A 14824-nucleotide genomic window follows, 5' to 3' on the forward strand; every position below is an offset into this window, starting at 1 on the left:
TCTAAGATTGGTTGCGCAACAATGTGAATGTACTTAACGCTACTGAAATGTACACTTAAAATGGTATATTTTATGTTATTTGTATTTTACCTGAATTAAAATATTTTTGATTAAAAAATTAAGGCTTGGATGTGGTTCCATAGTGTAGCGATTAGCACGTCTGCTTTACATGCAGAAATTCCTGGGTTCACACCCCAGTGGAGCCATAGTCTATGGTCTATGGCCATGCCACCCTGAACAAGCCCAATGTCTGATCTTGGAAGCTAAGCAGGGTCAGGCCTGGTTAGTACTTAGATGAGAGACCACCTAGGAAGACCAGGTGCTGTAGGTATAAATAATAATAACAACAACAACAACAAAAAATTAAGGCTTATATTTTGTACGTCTTTAAAAATTTTCTTTTTCTAGTAATTTTACAAAGATATCTGTACAGGAAGGACTGGAAACAAAATAAAATGGGTCCTTCACTGCACAACATGAATGCTTCCAGAAGCGCCGCCCTGGGCCAGGTACTCCTCCCATCCTCACTGGTCTGCTTGCCTGCACTGTCACCCCTCTCCAACCCGGTTCTCAACCTGTGGCCACCGTGATCTTTCTAAGGAGCGAGTTTAACTTCATGTCTGTCTTTATAGTTTTCCAGTCTTTTTTTGTTTGCTTCAAGAAAAACCCCGAAGTTCTCAGCTGGACACACAGGGTCCTCTGGGCTCCAGTTGGCACTTCTGTCCAGCCTCGTGGCTCCTCATCCCAGGGATGGGCCTGCCACTCCTCCATGGCCCTGGGGCCTCTGTGTCCCCTCTCTGAGGCACTGGCTCTCCTTTTGTTTGTAATGCCTTTGTCCCTGTGTCCCACCCACAAGCAATTCTTGCTTGCCTGTAAAAGGCCACCTTCTCCAGGAAGCCTCCTCTGAAGGTCTAGGCATCACTGTTTCCGCATCCGACGATTAGCCAGGGGGAAAATGAGCCTCCTTTGCTTTGAGGCAAATGTAAGAGGGTAGGCGCTTTTGCCACAGGGGGGAAGCTTTAGGCAAGCAGTCTACTTGACACTCCTCAAATGATTCCTGGAATGTGTTCCTGCCACTTGCCATGTGGTATCTCCCCAACTATACCGGTTCCCTGCTGTGGCCTAGGTCTCTCTCTTCCATCCTGCTGGGGGAACCATTGTGCTTCCTGCGGGAACTGTTCGAGAGCCTTCTCTGAGTACCTGGATTCCAATTATGTGCCCAAACCGCTAAATAAATTTTTCTAATTGCTCCAAATGATAACTGCAGACAGAGGCATCTCTTTCGTTTCATGGTGGCTACAGAAGGGGCAGCATAGTCCTAAGGCCAGCCTCCTGGGGTGTGTGTGTGTGTGTGTGTGTGTGTGTGTGTGTGTGTGTGCGCGCGCGCGTGTGTGTTTTTAAAAAATTAATTCTTTATTATACATAGACCTAGCATAGGAATTAGGAATTATTTATGGTTTCCTGCAGTCCTCCCAGGTATAATATGTCAGATTCAAACTGGAAACTATGTCTGGGATGAAATCCTACTTGAAACAGTTTCTTGTGGTTCATATATTAATGACTGATGACTGGTGGGTTTACACAAACAAAACGAATATTATAATTTTGTGGATAAGCAAATAAATTACTTTTATAGGATTTAGGCACTTTCCACGGAAGCTTTGATTTATCCAAAGAAGTGCCTATGCATACACGTTACTAAATTGCCAACTTGCAACTCTTGAGGCCTGGTTCTTGGATTAAACAGGAGGCAGACTTCCTGTTTAAACGGGGAAATATAAAATGCTTGATAAATAGAAAGATTCTTTGTTGACATTCTTAAGCCAGCTGGGAGCCTTGAGAATTCGAGATTTGACCTCCATACAAGGGAACGGACCTTTCACAGGCCATCCAGTGCCTGGCAGGGATTGTGGAGGACAATGGCATGCTAGAGATAGCCAGCATTGTATCTTGGCCACACGGAAGCTCTCTGGCTCTGCCAGCCCTTGGCTCTTGGTGAGATCTCTGCTGGTTTTAAATTGCTACAAGGTATGAGCAATCCTTTTGAGTTTTCATAGCTCTGGAGCATGACATTACTGACAGATAAAAAGACTTCCACAGGATAACTATCAAAGCTGATGGGCTGTATTTGTGTAAATACCCAAACAAACCCACCAGGGAGCTATATGGTGAGAGACAAACTCTCTGGAATCTGAGGCAAAGATAAACAAGCCAGTGGCAGCGACAGAACCAGATTTCATAGGAAATATTCTTCGAAGAAGCTTTTGCTGGCACAGACCCCATGAAGAGAGAGAAGGCTGTGGAAAAGAAGCCTGCTCTTAGTAAAGCAGGCTTGGCCCGGTTCCACTTGCCCCAAGTGAAATGGGGCTCTTTCCTGGAGATTTCAGTGGAAGACGTGGAAGCGACTTTTCAGACCTGGGGTTTCTGATCTTTCTTTGATGAAGGGAGGTATGTGGGGTACTGGACTCAAGGCCCAGAGTGTGTGTGGAAGGCTCCGAGTGCTGGACACCCAGGCCCTGCCTGGGAGCTTTGAGGAAGGGGAATGTGGAAGCCATCAGCTACTCCCTGTCCCCAGGCGCAGGCCTTGTTCAGCTACAGGTCTCTAGAGGGTCGCACCTTGTCAATGACCCCATAATGTGCCACTGAGGAGTTGGGAGCAGATGATTTAATATTTCTACCCTTATTTGATTCCAACGTTGTCCAGAGTAAGTTGGATCTAATCATTTTTAAAAGATGGGACTGTGTGCTGTTAATGTGAATGGAGGATGGACAGCCTGACCAGGCTTGGGAGCGAGGGGTGGGGTGGGAGGTCAGGTCTGCAGTGACCAGGGATGGATTGTGTTACTGCTGAGCTGAACTAGGCAGTGGGTCCCCAGAGATGGGAAAGAAAACGTGCTCAGGGATCTGCAAACTTAATTTTTATTTGCAAATAGTTATGTAAACACATATGCAAGCTGGCCACTGCCTGGAGGGTTCTGGCATGTAGTCAACCCCTCCTGGGGGTCTTGGTCCTGGGGTGCCTCAGCTTTATAGCATTTGGAAGGCAACTAGATTGGGGCAGGCCATGGACTTTGCTGATGCCGGGAAATTATTTTCTCTTGGATTCAAGCCCTCTTTTCCTTGTTGAGAAAGGAAGAGAGCTTGTTCTGGCTGAGACTGGTGAGAGATACATCATTCTGGTTCTTTTGGATGCCTCCAAGCCCCCAGCACAGACCTATGAGTGCTCTTGGTGGACAAGCAACAATTTAGGCCTTGGCTCAAGTGTCACCTCCTTAGGGAGACCTTTCCTGACCAATATTCCCAAACAAACAAACAAACAAACATACAAACATAAAATGACTCATCCTGGCCTAATTCATTGATACCACTTAACCCTACCTGGAAATGTTTCTTTTGCTTGTTTATTATCTTTGTCCCACTGGACATGAGCTCCATGAGAGCTGGGACCTTGTTTTCATGGTTATTGCTCTATCCTTGGCATTCCTAAACAGTTCCTTAAAAAATTGTGGAATATTAATGAATGTGCTTTAAAACGTACATAGGATTTGTTTTTATAATGTGGTTAAGACACACAGAAATGACTGGCCTGACAGAAACAACTGTAATGAAGGAAGGAGTCTATATGCACAAGTCCCCAGAAACAGGAGGCACAGCACAGCACGCAAGCCACCTGGGGAAGCTCCAGGGTCCATCAGCAGGCGGAAGGTGAGGGGAGAAAGCATGGGCATAAGCCTTTATTGTGGTTTTCCTGGGAAGGAATGGGCGAGGCATGGTAAGTGGCTGAGCAGGTTTAGGATTAGACAGTTGGACTAATTTGTGGGGGTCTCTGGGCTATGGTGGTGACCCTTAGTTGTCTACTACGTGGTGATTAGGGCAGATGAATACTGCCTCCTGGAAATTTTTCTGTTTCCATTTGTCTTGAAATCAACATGTTTTCTTTGGGTGGCTTTACCAATGGAATCCTCAGTGGGCATGATTTTTTTTCTGATACTACTGCCTCTCAATGTTTTATTGGAGTACGGCATACATACAGAGAATTGAATCTATCAAAGGTATACCTCATGAATGTTCACAAACTGAACACATGCAGGAAGCCAGCACCCAGATCAAGAAAAAGGACATTACCAGCAATTACAGCCCCTCTTGTATCCCTCCCATTTCCAATGGTAACCGCCATCCTGACATCCCATAGCATAGGTTAGTTGTGTCTTTTTCGCATTCATATAAATGGATTCAAATTGTGTCTAGCTTTTTTCTAATTATGTTTGTGAAATTCATGCATAAGAAAGTTGATTCTCATTACTGTGCAGTATCCCATTGTGTAGATATTTCACAAGTTATTTATCAATTCAAATGTTAAGGAGACTTTGAAGAATTTTCAGATTGAGACTACAATCCCTCCATTAGCTTTTTGCTCACTGGTGTGACGGTCAGTCTTTTAGTTGTGAGAAATAGAACCGAACCTGGATAAGTTGATTCAGAAAGATGGGTTGATTGGAACCATTCTATGTACAGAGTAGGAGGAAAGGGCGGGTATAGCCAGGCTTTGAAAAGGATGTGAGTCAGGGCTCCCCCTACTGGGGAATCCTGGCAGCAAGAACGTGTGGACGACCTCTCTAAAACAAAAAAGTAAGTCACTCCACTTGCCTGGAGCCAAGTTTCCTATCTATATTGTGTGGGATATAGGAATATGTGGTCTGTAGGAATTTTATAATGTTTCATGGAAAAAAAAAAAGACTCTACAGTTAAGTCAGTTGGAAAAACTCGTTAAAAAAGCTGATTCTTCTCCAGACCTTTAATATGAAAAAGCATGTTTTAACCTTCCAGGAGGGCAATGGTTCCCAAACGTGACTTTTCCCATGGAGCATAAATTTACCTTTTAAAGGGCATTCATGTTCCATGGAACACAGGTTTGGGAAATGCCAAGCCAGAGCAGAGTGGGAATGAAGGGGAGAAGTGGAAAATGTGTTTGGGGCTGAGTTCCCAATGCAAAGATTAGGATTTGGGATGTTTTTATTCTAGAAAATAGGGAACCATAAAAATAAATGGCAGTGTCATACTTCAGGAATAAGTCTGTCAGGTGTTACAACAATACCGTATTTCTGTGTGAGTTTTGCAGGTCAGAGAGTACATTCGAGCACGTTACCCCGGTCTCCCTGAGGGTGGGAGTTATCAGCCCAGATGACGGATTCGATCACTGGTGCTTTGGGCTCTTAGCAAGCTGAGAGTCCTGGACAGACAAGGTATGCAAAGTGAATCAAGCTGCCCACTGACCCAATTTAAGACTTGGTTCTAAACTGTGATTGTAATTTAAGCATGGATGTGGGTAAGATCACCCGGGCGAGAACGTAGAGAAGAAGGCCTAGGGACACGGCTTGGATAATATCAACTTATTAAGGCACGCAGATGTAGATGGACCTGCAAAGAATTCTCATAAAGAGCAGCCAGAAACATTTGAGGAACACCAGGAAAATACTGAGCTATAGAGGCCCAGGCAAGATGACGTCTCAGAGGAGGGAACAGGTCCGTGTCGCAGTGCTTCAGAGAGGTCAGGTAAGATGAAGGCTGGAGGACATTCACTGGACTTGTTGCCATGGTGGCTGTGGCAGTGTGGGGTACACAACTCAGATGTCCCTTCAAGAGAGAACCTGCCCCAAAGAGTGCAATGACTGACGGCCTCTAGCTGTGGGTGAATCCAGGGTCTGCCTGAGTGTTTGAGAAAGCCATCAGCCAGTGACTGAGCCAAGTGATGATATAAGGGCTCATATTTCTGGCCAAAGTGAGTAAACTCTGCACTACAGCTCCATATAGGCTGCCTAGACTTTCTCAGAGCCGCCCGCAGCCCAAAGCGCTTCCTATGCTGTTCCCTCCACGCCTCTCTCCTTCATAGGTATTAGCCCTGGGACGCAGTCGGAAGGCTCTCCTGCCTCCTTCTCTTTGCCACTTGATCTTCCACAGGTGTTACTCAGAGTGAATCTCGTGTATCTGAAACTCCACCTCGGAGTCTGCTTCTGGGAGGACCTTAATTGATTTGGCCATTGATGACTTCAGAGAGATGTTTAGGTAGATTTATGATGCTAGAAGCCAGACTAGAGTGAATTAAGAGTGAGTAGAAATCGATAAAATAAAGCCCATGAGTATAAACAATTCCTTTAAGGAGGCTTGGGTGAACCAAATGCTTTTGGCCATTTGAGATGGAGCATCTTCTAAGCATTCCAGCAGTCCTCAGAAAGAGGTGAGCACCATAGAAAAGAAAATCAAAGTAATAATGATGATTCATTTTCTCTTTTGTGGGCACATCTTTCTCAAAGCTGCATTTCTTTTTTATGTCTTTGCATAAAAGAACACCCCAAACAAGCTGGTAGATTAGCATTGCCTCCTCCTTTCCATTTATTGGATAGTCATCAACTTCTCACTTTCTTTACTGCCCTTACCGGATAATATAAAAGCCGTTTGAAAGCCCTTTAAGATATAAAGGAGTTAATAAAGTGCTAAAATCAGCACTTTTCAGAAAAAGATAAACTTGGAGTGTTTTCTCCAATAAACACTAACTAAAGGAAATTCTGGGATGCACTTCAGCTAGTAGAAAAGGTCCCTGATGGACAGTCTGAGAAGCAATAAGAATTGATGAACAAAGAAAGTAAAAATACTGGCATAAATGTAAACAGAATTATCTGTATAAAACAACAACAACTGCAATGTCCTGTGGGTTTCTTTCTTTTTCTTTCTTTTTTTCTTTTCTTTCTTTTTTCTTTTTTTTCTTTCTTTCTTTTTTTTTTTTGAGATAAACATGATTAAAAGAGCACATAAACTGGGATAGGAAGCTTGGAGTTAAAAACGTTCTAAAGTCCTTGGGTTGTTTGGGAAGAGGGTAAAAACACTGATTACCCGCAGGTTTGATGTGTTTAGTATGCATGCTAAAATGTTTAAGGAAACAAAACAAACAAAAAATAGAGTGTTTGCTTTTATCCAAGGATAGAGAAAAACAGAAATGAGAAAAATACTCCAGTTTCCAAGGCTTGGGCAGATCTCATTTGTGGAGTGTGCACCTGGTGTATGGACTCCTGGGCCTGAGAGGTGGCCAAGGGGTAGGTATCTGGCAGAGCTGCAGGGTTATATGGACAGAGCTGGGATGTCCACATCATTGCGAGTGAGGCCCCTCTTAGCTGAGTGATGGAGCCATGGGCAGGGAGGTTCTAGGTTGGGGCCTCCATTTGTAATCTTGGCCAGGGTTCTGCAAGTGTTAGGAAAGGAAATTGGGAAGGAAGGAAGGAAGGAAGGAAGGAAGGAAGGAAGGAAGGAAGGAAGGAAGGAATAAATACTTTAGAAAATAAAGAGAGAAAAAAGGAGGGAGTGGGGAGGGAGGGAGGGAGGAAAGGAGGGAGGGAAGAATGGAGGGAAGGAGGGAAGGAAGGAGGGAGGTAGGAAGGAAGGCCCTCTAAAAGTGGCAAGTAAACAACCACCCATCCTAACTGGAATGGAACTGCTCCTAACCACTGATCGGTTAGGAGCTTCCAGGCAGGAGGATGGTAGGCATTTCTGACTCTGAATCCCAGATGCAGGAGTAAGAAATCTTGAGTCTCCTGGCTTTAGATTAGGATAACTCTAGGGCACAACTTACTCTCCAGAGTTTTCTGTGAGATTAGGTTCAACCTATGTCCACTGGATGCAGCCTGAAATCACACCCTTTCTTGGTTTCCTCCTTTTCCCTCCCAGCTTCCCTCCCTCCCTCACCCATCTCCCCTGATGGCACTTCTTTAATACTTCATATGCAGACCAATCTTTGTCCTGGGGCTGCTTCTAGAGAACCAAACCTAGACCCAGGAAACTCATGAACAAAGTGTGTGTGTGTTGTGTGTTTTTTGTGTGGTTTGTATATGGCGTGTGATATGTACATGAGCATGGTGCATGTGGCATTTATGTGGTGTGTATATGTGGTATGTGTGTATGTACTGTGGTATGTGTTTTATGTGTAGAGTGTGTGTGGTGTGTAGTGTATATGTGTGCGGTGTATATGTGTGTCATGTGTGTTCTTATATCCAGGGTGTGAAGTGGAAGAGGATGAGCTTGTGACAAAGACAGTACCTCTGACCCCGCCATTTGTTGCTGAGTTTGCTTTATTCACCTATGCATTCAATACCCCAGAAGAGGGGACCTGCAGGAGAACTCTCCCACTTTCCCCCACAGCTTTCTCTTCCCTTTTCAGTGATTCCTGCTTCCAGCTTCCCCTCTGTCCCCCGTACCCCTCCCCGCCCCACCTAAACCAGTTATTAAGCTCCCCATCAACCCAGCTTTGCTCTATTATGTTGGAGCTATCACAGAACTCTGAACCTTACCCTCTACCAGTAGTGGTTACTAAAGAGAGCCTGCAGGGCTGAGGCCTGAAACAGACCCGCACTCCCTTCTGTTTGCTCCTGTTCCTGTCAGCATTGCCCCCAAATCCTTGTGACCGCAACAGTGGCCATGGTTTCCTGTTTTGGGGTTTGCTTCCCTCAGTCCTAGGACCAGCATCATCACCTCCGTCAGAGAGCTCAGACCCACTGACTGGCACATTCAACTCAGAGATGTGAGCTCATCTCTGGAGAGGCCCGCCTCAGGCCCAGCCAGGCGCTAAGGTCTGGTTCCAACGCCTCAGGCAGGGCCCCTTCTCCAAGCTTCTAGAACCTGGGTTCTCAAAATCCTAGCTCCTTCCCTTGGCTCCTTAGAGATGCTAGCTATTTCCTTCAGGTACAATATCTGTGTCCCTTTTAGTCCATCATCACCCATTCAACCAATTCACTATGTTAAATGGTCTCTTCAAATAAGGGGTGTAGTTTGTCTTTCTGACTGAACCTTAACTATAAGAACTCTCTGCCATCACTCACTGCCATCACCTGCTCTGTTTCCTGACTGAACCCTAACTATAAGAACTCTCTCTTCCTCTCTCTCCCTAGTTATCCCAGAGGCACTCTCTCACAGCATTGCTCACAGTTCCATGGACATTAAGAGATAAATCCACATGATCATTTAAAAATATTCGACTCTTATTCAAGATTACAGGTAAAAATGTCAATGGAAACAAAACGAATAGCTCAACGATGATTAAAATTGTGTATTGACAGAAGTCAAATCATTTTGACAAAATTTTGATTGGCATGATTTAACCTGGAGAAATATTGAAGGGTTCCCCGTGGAGTCAGATGTGTTATGGGCTTCTGATGTATTTGGCTGCTCAGTGTCAATTCGTGCTACTCCTAGTAATTGCCTCAATTCTATTTCTCCACCACTTTCAGTCCATGAGATTCGGAGGGGGAGCAACTGTCCTCAGCTGCAGGGGGAGGGGTAACATGTGACTCAGGGTCTGGCTTTTTTCTATAGGACTTGGATGTGGAGGCATGTGAGCTGGAGCGTCTGGTGTCATTTTACCACTGCATGAGGCCTGAGAATGAAGCCAGCTTTTGAAGGAGAGTAGGACTGAGTGGCAAGATGGAGACACTGGGCCTGAGTGATGTTCACTGAGCTTCCATACCAAGCCACTTCCGAAATCAGCCTTATACCAGTAATGTTCCTTTTTGTTTAAGCCAGCTTGTGTGACTTGCATTAAAAGAGTTCTACCAGATACAAAAGATTTCTTTAGAAGACTTAAGGAAAAGACTTGAAGCCGTTGCAATGGTTCAGGCATTGGAAAGGAGGAAGTAGGGTCAAGATACTTAAAAGGTAACATCAGTAAGACTTGGTTACTGAATACACATAGTGAGAGAAATGGAAGCATCTAGTAAAAAGGTGGTGCTCAGATTTGGGTATTAAGGTCAATGACTGACAGTAAAATCATTGGGTTAGTAGTTAAATATAGCAGAAAGACAAATGCAGAGTTAAAGATAATGAATTCCATTTTGAACACGAGTGTGAGGTGCCCATACATCATCCAAGGCAGTATGGTCACACCAAAGCAATGGGGTTTTGAGTCTGAAACTCAGAAGAGATGTCAGGGTCAATGCTGAGGATGTGCGATCACGCACATAAAGATTAGTTAGAAGCATGAACATGAATGGAGATTCTACGGTGTGAGACTAACCCTAGATTGAAGGCAGCATCTTAGGAAACATAGGGACAAGTTGAGAAGAGGGAGCCCACTAAAGAGATCAAGAAAGTATTGGCACAGAGCTGCAAGGACAGCCAGGAGCACAGCCTTCAAGTAAGGGAGCAGAGCATTAAAGGAGGTAACGATTTGCTGTGTGATGTCATGGGCCACCTCATCTCATCTAGGAAAGCAAAATGAGTTCTTTTCTGAATACACTTGGGCCAATGAGGAAGACTTTAAATAATCGATGTCCTTGACTTCCCTTCATCCATTTTGCTTATATGTTCTCCACTTCCTGGTCACCAGCACCTCCACCAAAAGGTTGTGAAGAAAATTACTAAAACAGAGATTCTGACGAGGGAAAAGAAAGCTTTGGGGTTGCTTGGTGCGTGCTGCTCTGCCTCTTTTTATGAAGTGACTAGACCATGGCCAGGCACAGGGGTGGAATCACTTTGGTTACTGAAGCAATAGTTAGTAACATTTTTTAGGTGGTTTCTTCTGTTCTCCTCTGGGAAGCAATTAGTGTTTAAGAAAATAGAAGTAAAGTTACTAAGGATACCTGAGAGTTTGACTGTCTCTGTAGATAAACGCTGATACTAAAACAACCCTCACCAGAAAGTTAGAAAGATTCATCTTGAGAAAGAGAAAGCCACTCTTCCTTGGTTACATTCTCTGGTTATGTTTTCTTCTGATCCACATCCAGAGGTTATTAGAGCATGTGGTCCTAATAATGTGGCTCACCTGTAGATTCCAGCACCCAGCAACTCCTCCCATCGCGATGGTTTGAAGTCTTATCTAAATCTTGTATACTTCGCATCTTCCAGTATTTCTTGTTGTATACCCAGAGGAGATGGGGGGAAACCTTTCAGTCTCTATTTGAGGCAGATGCCTCCTCATTACAGCCCAGGCCCATTTGATTAATAGAGTGTGTGCCATGGGCATGATACAAGCTCAGTGTTGAGAACCTGAGTGCTCCATTTTGAAACAGCATTGATTTTTTCCCCCAAAGCATCAATGTGTGTACTTTTTTGGTGGTAGCATAAAAAGCATTAAAAGCAATTAAAAGAAACAGAGCAGGTGATGGCAGTGAGTGATGGCAGAGCTTGCCCCTGGGTGAGGAAAACTATGCTTTTTTGAACCCTTTGAATTTCATACATATTATGCATTTGTACGGAAAAATAATTAAAAATTATATTAAAAAGCCATAGCACTACTGATAGGATATGTATTCCAGGAAGAAAAAAGAGCATATGTATTACATAATAGGTATCTTTCATTCAGAAATAAAAAGTAGGGGATTCACTAGAGCAAACACTGGTCAGATGGTCCCTGTGCATTGCAGTCTCTGAGTCTCTGCCTGTTTTATCCAGGTCATGGAAGGGTGGGTGGGGAGAAATCACCTTAATTCCTAGGCAGGAAATGGGGGCCAGGGCCTCTTGTGGTGTGATTTGTGGGTCCTGAAAAGGGGACCACGGCTGAATCCTGATTTCCCAGCCATTACTTAATAATAGAAATCCCACCTCTCCAGGACAAAGGCATCCCAGACAGTGCCTCATTCGCATGCAAAGGAAGTGGCAAGAGGCTGATGCTTGGCAGGGCTGGGGATGGGAGGGCACTGGGGGTGTGGAGGGCTCTAAGGAGCCTGTGTTTGTGGAAGAAGGAGGAGAATGTCACAAGTCTGTTGTGGGGTTAGGACACCTGTGGTGTCTGCTGGATGCAGCCAAGCAAGAGGAGGGTAGAGGAGGCTGTCAGGTGAGCACCAGGAGGAGGAGCCAAATGTGGAGGCTGTTCTAAGTTGTCCATGCCCAGAAACTCAGATGACTAATCCGTTAAAAGCAAATGGAAGAGCAATGGGGCCTCTGAGGCACTCAGGATCAAACTTGACCTGACATCCACCTGCCCTATCCACTCAGTTAACAGATAGTCGCTGCCACCTGGCCCTCAGGACACAGCTGGTGCTGTGGGTCATTTTACACCTGTTAGGGCCATCAGGGCTTTCTGCAGAAGTGCACTGAAATGGTGGAGAAACAGACTCAGAGGTGGACTGCCTGGCTCTGGATTGCCTCTGCTCCTCACAAGCTGTGTGACCCTCTGTGCCTGAGTTTCTTCCTCTATAAAACAGAGATGATAATAATACCCAGAAGGGTTGGTGGGCAGTTAAATGGGAAAATCCACTTGACGTTTAAAAAATGACACATAGTAAGTCCTCAATAAACGTGAGCCCAAGCCCTCAGAGCCCAAGTCCCCCTCCCTCCCCTGGCCTGCTCAACAGAGGAAAGATGAGGTTTACAACCGCCAAGGTCCCTGTGTGTTTTAACACGCGCTTCGGGGGAGCAGTGTGGAAAATGGATTTAGGGAGGAGGAGGCTAAAGCTTAGGAATCCACAGAGAAGTCTGCAGGCGTCCAGGTGGGAGGTAGAGGGGCAAGAACTAAGCCCTGGGATTCAGGAAACATTTTGCAGACGTTCTCCCTAAGACTTGATAACAGGTTGGGAATGGGCACTTGTGGAGGAAGTTGGAAGGTAGGGAAGGCAGCTTCAGGGAACATTTTAGGGGGTGTGGGCGGGAGACGTGAGGCTGGGGACTTGAAGCAGAAGCAGCAGACTCAGAGGCGGCGGTGAGTGCAGGGCTGGGGTTCAAGCTAGAGGTGGAGTATTTCATGCCCGTGGGGGGCCAGCTTCCCGGCGCAGCTGGCCTCTGTCTAGAAGCTGTGTGACAAGGCGCTAAACCCGATCTCCAACTTGGACGGGGAACTTCGCGGTTGTCGGGTGTGCCCAGGGCCACTGGCTGACTCCGCACTTGGGACGGGCCAGGAGGTCCATCTCGCTGAGCTTCTTTCCTTCCTTCCTCTGGTACCGTCCTCAGTCAGACCTCCCATTCTGCTCATCTCCCCGCGCCTCCGCCTTACAGCTTCCCATGACCTCAGACGCGCTCGGGATCAAGTTGAGGCTGGTTTCTCAGCGGGCCGCGGGCCAGACCGCAGGAACCGCCGCTGTTCGCACCCAGCGGCCGCGCGCCATCCGCGGCCGTGAAGGGACCGGCGCGCACGGCGAGGTTGGAGGACCCTCTTGGCTCGATCACCGCATCACTGGCTGCGGTCGGCGGAGGGGCTCGCCTTTCACAACGAGAATTGTGACCCCCACGGTGCCCGAGCGGTGTCTGCGCGCGGGACCGATCGCCCGCTGGGCGCTGCTCACTGGGCTATGTTTGCGCGGGAGGAATTCGCGCGCACCGCGAGGCTGGGATTCCCGCGCCCCGCCCACCCACGCCTACCCGCAAGCCGGGATCCCTTACCCGTCCCCGCCTACCCCCTGCAAACTCCGGCCTCGTTTCCCAGACCGCGGGGTTTGAAGATTATCTGATGCTCCAAGCGCCCGAAGCTCGAGGGGAGGCAGACCTCACAAAGGGCTGCCCCTCCGCCTTCACTGCCTCCCTTTCCGCGGTAGACAAGCCCCGGGGGCTGCTGGAGAGCAGCGCCCGACCACCTATCGCTTTCTGCGCACGAAGGGGGTTGGGAACTTTCCCGAAGTTTGAGGCTAATGTGGCAGATAATGTTCTCTCTCGAGGAGCAAGCCACTGGAGTTTACTTTCAGGTTTTCCAACAAATACAGCCGGACGTGCGGGTGGGGGGAGGTATGGGGGATGGGGAATGCCATTAGTTTGCTCTTTTACCCAAAGAAAAAGACCCTGAATAGAAGAGCAGATAGTCCTTCTTGCTGGAAGTGGAGGTGAACTGCTGCTTGGGTTTGGTGGCACCACAGCGGGGGTTTCCAGTCAGGACCCTCAGCGGTGGCAGGTGGCCTTCTGGAAACTCGAAGAGGAAAGTTCAAACGAGCTTTTCTTTATTGGAAGCAATTTCTACCTACACATGCTCTCTAATATCTGCGGGCCCTGCGGGAGGGTTGGGCGGAAAGCGGATGGAGGCGAAATCACTCTTCATTGCTATTCTGGGGATAGGCGTGCAGGGCCCAGCAGCAGCCCGGCTACCGGGGGCCGACACCGTTCCATAGAGTAACAGGCCAGGGAGGAAAGGCCAAACAGAGCCTCGCCTCACAACCACCACCTTGCCCAGACTCAGGCTGTGTCCCGGGCCAGAATCAGGAGGAAAATTTCTGCGTGGCGCTGGCGGTTCCTAGACACTCAGGACTCTTGGTCTGGTTCTCTCCTGCCCTTTTATGCTTCCACCCCAACCTGCGCCGGTACCTTAGAGGTTAATTGTCAGAAGCTCTTATATTCGGCTAATCTACAACACGGACTTCTCCACTAGGCCCACATTACTGCTCATCTGGGGTTTTAAAGGCCAAGGGAGACTGGAGGATGTGATGTTCTGGCCTTCTCATTCTTTCACAGCTGGCCACCAACCCAGCTCCAGAATTTGGGGGTGGACTTTTCTGGTCAAAGCATGTTTCTTTTCCCAATTTCGGTCTTCGGAAGCCTACCTTCTTTCCAGCACCTATTTGGGCCTGGATTCCTGGTGAGTTGTCTTGTACCCTTACATGCCCTCCTGGGAGACACTCAGCTTCCTGAGAACCGCTTGTTCACCCCAACATTCCACAGCATACTTCTGTTCCCTAAGGACTGCAGGAGCTCTGGGCTGGTTCAGGAGGCAAATTGCACCTCTGCAAGGGCTCCATGGACTGTTTGTTTTTGCTTTTTCCTGGCAGGTCAGTAAATTGTTGCTCCTGGGGGTGACTTGCCAGGTGATGTGGCTTCTGGAATGTCCCAGGTATGACATTCAGAACTTCCTCCCACCCTGCTTAGCCTG

The 14824-nt window shown here is 47.0% G+C and overlaps 1 pseudogene; it reads left to right on the top strand.

Annotated features, from left to right (window-relative positions):
- Positions 1 to 215: 215 nt before the first annotated feature.
- LOC112485412 lies at positions 216 to 331 on the top strand (annotated as a pseudogene).
- Positions 332 to 14824: the final 14493 nt, after the last annotated feature.

Source organism: Pteropus alecto, unplaced genomic scaffold, assembly GCF_000325575.1.
Source record: "Pteropus alecto unplaced genomic scaffold, ASM32557v1 scaffold138, whole genome shotgun sequence".
In the NCBI taxonomy this organism is placed as follows: Eukaryota; Metazoa; Chordata; class Mammalia; order Chiroptera; family Pteropodidae; genus Pteropus; species Pteropus alecto.